General features: G+C 37.8%; 1 non-coding gene across 1 annotated transcript; it reads left to right on the forward strand.

Annotated features, from left to right (window-relative positions):
- Nucleotides 1-878: 878 nt before the first annotated feature.
- Nucleotides 879-985, forward strand: LOC139860993 (small nucleolar RNA R71). Its single transcript, XR_011763615.1, has one exon. It is a non-coding gene; the product is annotated as a small nucleolar RNA R71 (small nucleolar RNA).
- The last annotated feature ends 8,453 nt before the right edge of the window (nucleotides 986-9,438 follow it).

The following is a 9,438-nucleotide window of genomic DNA, read 5'->3' on the forward strand; positions in this document are numbered from 1 at the left end:
TGAGCCTAGTTGACCTTCTCCGTGGTTCTTCCTCTGGGATTACGGAATCCATTTGCTTTGCTTCTTCTATGTAGGGATTTTGGATAGTATTACTTGGCAATCTTCCCTGCGGTCGGGTTTCAAGGCATTGTGATAACTGTCCGAGCTGCGTTTCCAAACTTCTGAGCAGGGCCAATTGATTTCTCATTAGTATCTCCGTCTAATTTTGTCTGGTTGCAGTTCTCTGATTTAACTGTTGTTGCCCTTGAATGAACTGAGTTAACTAATCATCAGCTCCGAGAGTGGGGTTAGTTGCTTTTGTAATCTGGGTGGTAGGGGAATTTTTCTCAATTGGGGGACCAGTGAGTGGGAGTGGTTGATCGTAAGTCAATTGAGATTGTTGGGCTGGATAAGGTGGATAGCGATAGCGAAAAGGTTGATTGCTTCGCTAAAATTGATTAACCCTAGGTGGTTGATTGAATTCGGGATTTGGTGGACGAGCTGGGTATTGGACGTAACAGACTGAACCGTCAGGGTTTTCGTACTCAACTTGATATTATTCAGTAGGTTGTGGGTTGGTACAATTAACACAAGCCTGAGCTTGGTTAACCTGCTGCGGCTACGTCTTCAGTTCTCTGAGTTGTTTAGCAAGAGATTCCATATAATCCGTGAGGGATTTGATGGCCTCCGTTTGATTGTTAAGTGCAGAGAGAGGGGCAGATAATGAAGTTGCTTCACCACTGTTCCAGTCATGGTGATGCATTGTCATGTTCTCGAGCAATTCCCATGCTTCGTCTGCGGTTTGGTTCATCAGATTCCCTTGAGCTGCTGCATCAATCATCGTCCTATGATTTACCGTAAGACCATTGTAGAAGGTACATATTTGGGCTGACCGTTCTAGCTGGTGATTAGGGCATTTCTTCAGCAGAGTTTTGAATCGCTCCCATGCAGTGTAAAGAGATTCATCATAACTTTGTTTGAAGTTAATGATGTCATTCTTCAGTTTGGTTTGTTTAGAAGGAGGGAAATATTTGGTTAGGAATTTAGTAGCCATCTCCGTCCATGACGTGATGGAATCTTTTTTCAGTCCTTCGAACCAAGTTTGAGCATGATGAGTGAGATAATAGGGGAACAAGTATAGTCGGACTATATCTTGTCCTATCCATGGCTGTTTATAGGAGTTCCAAAGAGATATGATTTTATCAAGGTGAGATTTAGGATCGTCATTCGGTAATCCATGAAACTGACAGCTATTCTGAATGAGCTGGATGATGTGATGTTTTAATTCGAACGAGTGTCCTTGAATCTCTGGAAATCTGATTGGTCCTCCTCGACCTTCAATCGAGGGTTTGGTGTTTTCTGCTAAAGTAACGCGTAACGCCATTTGATTTCTAATTCGTGCTTCCTTGCGTGCTTTAGAGATTATTGCGTCTGGATCAGGTACGAATAACAACGGCCCTGGTCTAGATCGGGTTTGGGTCATACACTAGGTATGCCTTTTTGTTTTTAATTTTTCGCAAATAAACTAAATTATAAAGTAATCTAAAGTAAGCTAAACTATTCTAAGAAATCTAAGTCTAAGGTAATCTAGTCTAATTTAATCTAGGGTAGTCTAAAGTAATCTAAGGTAATCTAATTTAATCTAATTTTAATCTAAGGTGATCTAAGGTAATCTAATTTAAGGTAGTCTAATTTAATTAACTAACTATCCTACGGTGGAATATGTTTTTGGTTCTGGCTACTGATTCCCTGGTATTTCGGTAACAGAGCTCCGCACGAACTATTAAACAAACCAAGTGGCCAGGCCGACTACGGAGAGGCAGGATCCTTTTGGTCCCAATATAATTGGCGACTGTTCGAAAAATCCAATAACCAAGTCCGTGTATAATTGTCTTTCTTAGACACCACTAAATGCTTGTGAATAAGTTTGATAGAGAGCAGTATTGCCTGATACCAGCTCCCCGGCAGCGGCGCCACAAACTAGTATCCTCCCGTGATATGACTGAAATGGACAGTTTTTATTCGCGCGGTGTCGTCAGGCCGCGGGTCGCCAGGATCAGCCACTCGTGGGAGGAAGGTACTGTTTTAAATTTATATTTAGCGGGGCATAAATCTTACTACTCCTTATAAGTAAGGGAAGTATGACCTAGAGTCGTATTTTTGAGATATCAGTAGAATCGAACCTATATTTAAGCCTAAGATAGTTAGGGAGTAGTGAATATTTATTTTTGGATTTTCTAATTAACAAGACAGATAAAGTAAATGCGATAAAATTCGTAATTCAGATAAGGTTAAAGTGAGTGCATGCTATGACTTCCTCAGTTATTCTGTCGAAATTATGGAATGCTGGCTCATGAATAGGCAGAGGCCCTGTATTCATTACACTGGTCCTAAACGCCCCTGTCATAAGACATGTCACTGGGTACTGCGTTAGGCTTGAAGATTCTGAATAGACAGCAATGTCCCTTACCCCCGACGCCCGTGCAGTCTGACTACAGGCATACACGTTCAGATGGCTCATCCAATTGAGCGACTCGATTGGATGACGTATTAACATTCTAAAATGGTCTAAACTTTCTTAAGCATAATAGAATACATGGTTTACCATATCTGAGAGACGTGATGCGTTTCAATGCTTTCGTTAATGATTGGTAAAAGGTAGTTAGGCCCTTAAAAAGAGTTCAACCATAAAGAACACCATGGCTAAGTCAAGCTGACTTCCATGAACACGTTTGGTTATCCTAACGGTCCAATCATTTATGTGTCTAAACAAATAGTTCCTTAATTAACTAAGAACCCCCTCAAGCGGGGTGCAATGTGTAGCGACCCGACAAAATCGTCATTGACGGTGCCGCTAACTTAGGTCCCGTTAGGTGGTCGTAGTCTCTATACGAGACTCGTTTGACCAAAATTATGTCGCATTCATTTGAAAAGTACAAGACTTACAAAGTTTAGTTTACCAAACGGATCGACAACAAGTTTAAGTTTACAAAAGATGTAAAGTATAAATGAAATAAACTTGCGACATAATGTAAGTTGAAAATCACGGTTGCTATAAATAGCGTAAGTATGTATGTATGCTTGACTCTAAGCAAGTAATCAGAGGGTATGCCTGTATGCTTGACCCCAAGCAAGTATGAGTGTACGCGGAAGCATGTATCAAATAGCCATTCATGAACTTGAGAAACATATAGAAAACTGTCAACGAAAAACGTTGGTGAAATCATAGATGTAGAAACTAATGTTATTTTTAAACCACAAGATTTAGTATTCCATAAAATTGATCATCTAAATAGTTTGCATTCCAAAATAGGTTCGCGAGCACCCAATTATCAAGGCTTAACTTTGCAACCATAGAACCCCATCACAATAGTGTTAGAACATACACTGTTTCTCGAAAATATATTTCATTCGTAGACGGTAGCGAACCGTCTGAATGAGGGTTTGTCAAACCCATATGGATCCATACAACATAAGTTCTCCCTTACATCCGGCAAGTGTAACTAATGATAATCGAATTGAGGATTTTGTTCTAAACTCACTGTGGAATGTTTGTTTCATCGAAATTGTGTTCAAAACATAAAAGTAAGTAGTACAAGATGTAACAAAGTATATGTTTCTCAGCCCATGATTTAAAAAAATAAAAGTTGTTGAAAAGGTGGGACTATGATCTCACCTCTAGTGCACGAGTATAAATGTACTTCACAAAGTAAACGTGTGCATGAAAGTTGCTTAGTCTTGACTTAAACAAGTAAGTTATATCAATTAACCGGTTACGACACAAGTTCGGGTGAAATGTGTTCAATTAGTCCTATGGCTCGTTACGACTCGAATATATATAGCATTTGAATCACGTTGTCAAGTTTCATGCAGGAATCAAGTATAAAATAAGATTTGAACGATTGCATAAGTGTTTGGTTAAGTTTGACTAAAAGTCAAACTCGGTCAAGTCAAAGTCAACGATAAAGTCAACACGTTCGGGTCGGGTCCCAAACTATTTTTTTGGGGTTTTTAATCATATATAAGCATGTTAGAACAAGTTACATGTGAATCGGAGGTGCGTAGCATAGCAAATATTTTTCAAAATTTGACAATGTAGGTCAGAAGCCAAATATGGCAAATGCCGCGCCGCGGCCCATGGTGTCACACCGCGCCAATAGGCGTGGCCTGGTGCCTGGTCTATTTCAAAAGTTCAAGTCTCAACCAAACCTCAATTTAGCACAAAACACAAACCGTAAACACTTAGAATACGTATCTTATATCGTTGGAAAGCTCTTTTGACAAGGAATACAACTAACCACTTTTTATCAAGCAAAAACATCAATTACAATAACCAAAATCTCATCAAGTGATCATTAAAGGTTTATTTTCAAAGTTTCAAGTTCACAAAATGCATTTTAAGATTCGGGAATCTAATTCACACATGTGATATGCCGTTTTGAAGGTAATGAAACATACATTACAACTAAACATTTACTAATAACATTTCATGGCATTCAAAACATCGAAAGTTCGTTTTAAGTCTATCAAACCCTAACCAAAATTCACAAAAATCAATAATCATGTGTTTGAAGTTTTCTTAATCAACCTATGCATCAAAACGAAGTTAGTGATACTAGTAACACAATTAAAACATGAACTTTAACAATTTAACAACATTAACTCATCCAAAATCAAAGATTAAGCACACCCATTTTAAAGTTCATGCTAGTTACTCCAAAACAACAAATCTAGCAAACAAAACATATATTCATGTTATACTTGAGCCATAGACACTAACTAACACCATTTCAAGTATATAAAATGACATTAGAGAAATCTAGTATTTTAGAAACGTTACCCAAACGGTATAAAATTGGTATCAAATTGTAGAGGATGAAGAGAGGATTCCAAATATGTAATTTGTTTTGTTGTAAGCCTCCTAGATTGAATTTAGATGATGAATGAATGATTTGGGTGTTTGAGATCAAAAATGGAAGAGAGAAAAGAGAGAAAGAGATGAGGGAAGAATGAGTGGTGGTAGTGGTGGGTTGACTAGTTGACCTAGTAAACTAGTTTGCCCACTTAACACCAATAGTCCCTCGAGTTTAAAAGCGGGTGCGTGAATTTACCAAACGAATTATTTTAAAACGCTAGATTAAATGAGAGATGTTATAATTAAATAACTGGAAATATTATGAATGTTAGTCAACGAAAGGTACGAATTTAGATAATGAAAGATATTATAAAAAAAAGATGGTGTTAAAATAAATTTAACGGAAAAATGCGGGATGTTACATTACCTACACCTTAAAAGAAATTTCGTCCCGAAATTTAGTTAGAAGTAGTAGTTGTTGTTTCTTCTTCGAAACCTTGCATTGTAAATTCCACGAATAAGTGAAAGTACTTCCTTGGGTATTCCAATGAACTTGATGGTCGGGAGTTTACGTTGTTCCAGAGTTTGGTTTCACGATCCATAATTTCAATCGGTTCTCCTACGAAGTAGAGTTTGTCATCGATAGTAAGTTCATCAAAAGAAATAACAAGTTCTTGCTCGGCAAGACACTTTTTTAAGTTTGATACGGGGATTGCAGGATGAACGGAGACTTAAACGAGTCGGAGAATCTAAACGGCTAGCAACGGGTCCAAAACGCCCCAAGATTTTAAAAGGATCAAAATATCGTGGATTTAGCTTTCTATATTTCCCGAAACGGATTACACCTTTTCAAGGTGCGACTTTTAACGTTATGCGGTCACCCGCTTGGAATTTGAAAGGGTTACATCTAACATCGGCATAGCTCTTTTGGCGACTACGGCCGTCTTGAGCATTTCTTGGATTTGAATGATCTTAACGGTTATTTCATGAATGAGTCCGGGTCCAGTGGTTTGCTTGTCACCTACTTCGGTCCAACGAATATGAGAACGACATTTGCGGCTGTATAAAGCTTTGAAAAGGTGCGGCGTTAATACTCGAATTATAACTATCGTTGTAAGAGGAAATCAATTAAAGGCAACAATACTAGCTCATGATATGTTTTCTAAGGTTTGAATCGTATGTTTGCTTGGTCCGTCGGTTTGTGGACGATACACGGTACTCATGTTTAAACGTGTTCGCAAAGCTTCTTGTAAGACACTCCAAAATCTAGAAGTGAAACGAGCATCTCGAGCCAAAACAAATGACAAAGGCACACCGTGTCGAGATAGCATTCCTATAATGTATAGTTGTACAAGTTTTTCCCATCTTGTCGGTTTCTGAAAAACGTTTGTTGGGACAAGTTTCTTATCGGTTTCTGAAAACGTTTGTTAGGACTATTCACCCTCGAGGTGAATACTAGTATAACGTGAAGAGTCTCTCTCTCTCTCTCCATTGAGAGTTTAGATAAAGGTTTTCCTTAAAAGGAAGTACGAGTGTAATGCGAGAGAAGTTTTAGCCTCGATGTGAGCATATCTAAGCGTTTCGCAGTTTGTCGATAAAAGTGTGCGAAGACGAGATAGTATACACGTGTAACATATGTTTTGAAGTTGAAAGAATTGGTCGTTCATTTAGAAGCATAAATAGGATTTGGTAATATCAATATGTGTCCCTGGTATGGTTGTTATCAATATTCTCGAAGTTTTCGGATGGCAACAAGAAAAAATAAAGTCATGTACATGGTACATGATGGTGATTAGGTTGATCGAGTCCAATCACCATCACGAGTCATTAGAACTTTGGTATGACTTACCGTAATATAACCACGTTGATCGAGTGTCGTTATATTACACTAACTCATACCTCCATCCCCACATCACTCCATAGGTTTAAGTTCGTGCAATCGTGAAGATTTAAAATGAACAAAGTGTAACGACGTCTCTAACGTAGCTCGTATTGAATCAAAAGAATTAGTGCAACTCTAAAGATGCTTTCCCCGAGGGAAGTGTATAAATGATTGTTCACGTCAATGCGGTTCAAGTTAAACAATAATGTTTTCCGGAACGATAAGGGTAACGAATCATGATAACGTATAGTACGCAACCGTAGTGATAAATAGTGACGACGATACTCACCTAGAGTAATGTGGTAGTAACAAGAAATGGAAATAGTAAGGAACACCGGTGTGACACCGATAGTAAGTTGAAACGGTGGTGAATAACAATCTGGGAAACAGAGTTCCCGAACAAGTATGACTAATGATGTCGTCGTCATCCTTATGCGTATGAATCTTGGATTTACGTGTGTTAGCCGAAAGTTTCAGAATACGAGTTCGTATGATGAAAGTTTGGTACCATTAAGAAGTCCGCCTAAGAAATATTCAAGTATAAATGCATAAGTAGTCAAGTAAGTGCTATCTATAGCAAATGCAAGTCAGAATGCAATGGTTAACTACCCGGTTGCAGTCTAGATTCACTAATGCGTCCTAACGACTCTGTCAGACACACTAATGCACATCCTAGTTCCCTACAACCAACGCTCTGATACCATCTGTAGCGACCCGACAAAATCGTCATTGACGGCGCCGCTAACTTAGGTCCCGTTACGTGGTCGTAGTCCCTATATGAGACTCGTTTGACCAAAATTATGTCGCTTTCATTTGAAAAGTACAAGACTTACAAAGTTTAGTTTACCAAACGGATCAACAACAAGTTTAAGTTTACAAAAGATGTAAAGTATAAATGAAATAAACTTGCGACATAATATAAGTTGAAAATCACGATTGCTATAAATAGCGTAAGTATGTATGTATGCTTGACTCCAGGCAAGTAATCAGAGTGTATGCATGTATGGTTGACCCCAAGCAAGTATGAGTGTACACGGAAGCATGTATCAAATAGCCATTCATGAACCTGAGAAACATATAGAAAACTGTCAACGAAAAATTTTGGTGAAATCATAGATGTAGTAACTAATGTTATTTTTGAACCACAAGATTTAGTATTCCATAAAATTGATCATCCAAATAGTTTGCATTCCAAAATAGGTTCGCGAGCACCCAATTATCAAGGCTTAACTTTCCAACCATAGAACCCCATCACAATAGTGTTAGAACATACACTGTTTCTCGAAAATATATTTCATTCGTAGACGGTAGCGAACCATCTGAATGAGGGTTTGTCAAACCCATATGGATCCATACAACATAAGTTCTCGCTTACACCCGGCAAGTGTAACTAATGATAATCAAATTGAGGATTTTGTTCTAAACTCGCTGTGGAATGTTTGTTTCATCGAACTTGTGTTCAAAACATAAAAGTAAGTAGTACAAGATGTAACAAAGTATATGTTTCTCAGCCCACGATTTAAAAGAATAAAAGTTGTTGAAAAGGTGGGACTATGATCTCACCTCGAGTGCACGAGTATAAATGTACTTCACAAAGTAAACGTGTGCATGAAAGTTGCTTAGTCTTGAACTAAACAAGTAAGTTGCATCAATTAACTGGTTACAACACAAGGTCGGGCGAAATGTGTTCAATTAGTCATATGGCTCGTTACGACTCGAATATATATAGCATGTGAATCACGTTGTCAAGTTTCATGCAAGAATCAAGTATAAAATAAGATTTGAACGATTGCATAAGTGTTTGGTTAAGTTTGATTAAAAGTCAAACTCGATCAAGTCAAAGTCAACGAAAAAGTCAACACGTTTGGGTCGGGTCCCGAACTATTTTTCTGAGGTTTTTAATCATATATAAGCATGTTAGAACAAGTTACATGTGAATCGGAGGTGCGTAGCATAGCAAACATTTTTTGAAATTTGACAATGTAGGTCAGAAGCCAAACACGGCAAATGCCGCGCCGCGGTCCATGGTGTCGCGCCGCGCCAATAGGCGTGGCCTGGTGCCTGGTCTGTTTCAAAAGTTTAAGTCTCAACCAAACCTCAATTTAGCACAAAACACAAACCGTAAACACTTAGAATATGTATCTTATATCGTCGGAAAGCTCTTTTAACAAGGAATACAACTAACCACTTTTCATCAAGCAAAACCATCAATTACAATAACCGAAATCTCATCAAGTGGTCATTTAAAATGTCCCGTTCTTATTGATTAAAAATGTTCCATATTAATTGATTTCGTTGCGAGGTTTTGACCTCTAAATGAGACGTTTTTACAAGACTGCATTCATTTTAAAATAAACCATAACCTTTATTTCATCAATAAAGGTTTAAAAAGCTTTACGTAGATTATCAAATAATGATAATCTAAAATATCCTGTTTACACACGACTATTACATAATGGTTTACAATACAAATATGTTACAACGAAATAAGTTTCTTGAATGCAGTTTTTACACAATATCATACAAGCATGGACTCCAAATCTTGTCCTTATTTAAGTAGGCGATAGCGGAAGCTCTTAGTATTCACCTGAGAATAAACATGCTTTAAACGTCAACAAAAATGTTGGTGAGTTATAGGTTTAACCTATATATATCAAATTGTAACAATAGACCACAAGATTTTATATTTCAATATACAACCCATACATAGAGATAAAAATCA

This window comes from Rutidosis leptorrhynchoides, chromosome 7 (assembly GCF_046630445.1).
Source record: "Rutidosis leptorrhynchoides isolate AG116_Rl617_1_P2 chromosome 7, CSIRO_AGI_Rlap_v1, whole genome shotgun sequence".
NCBI lineage: Eukaryota > Viridiplantae > Streptophyta > Magnoliopsida > Asterales > Asteraceae > Rutidosis > Rutidosis leptorrhynchoides.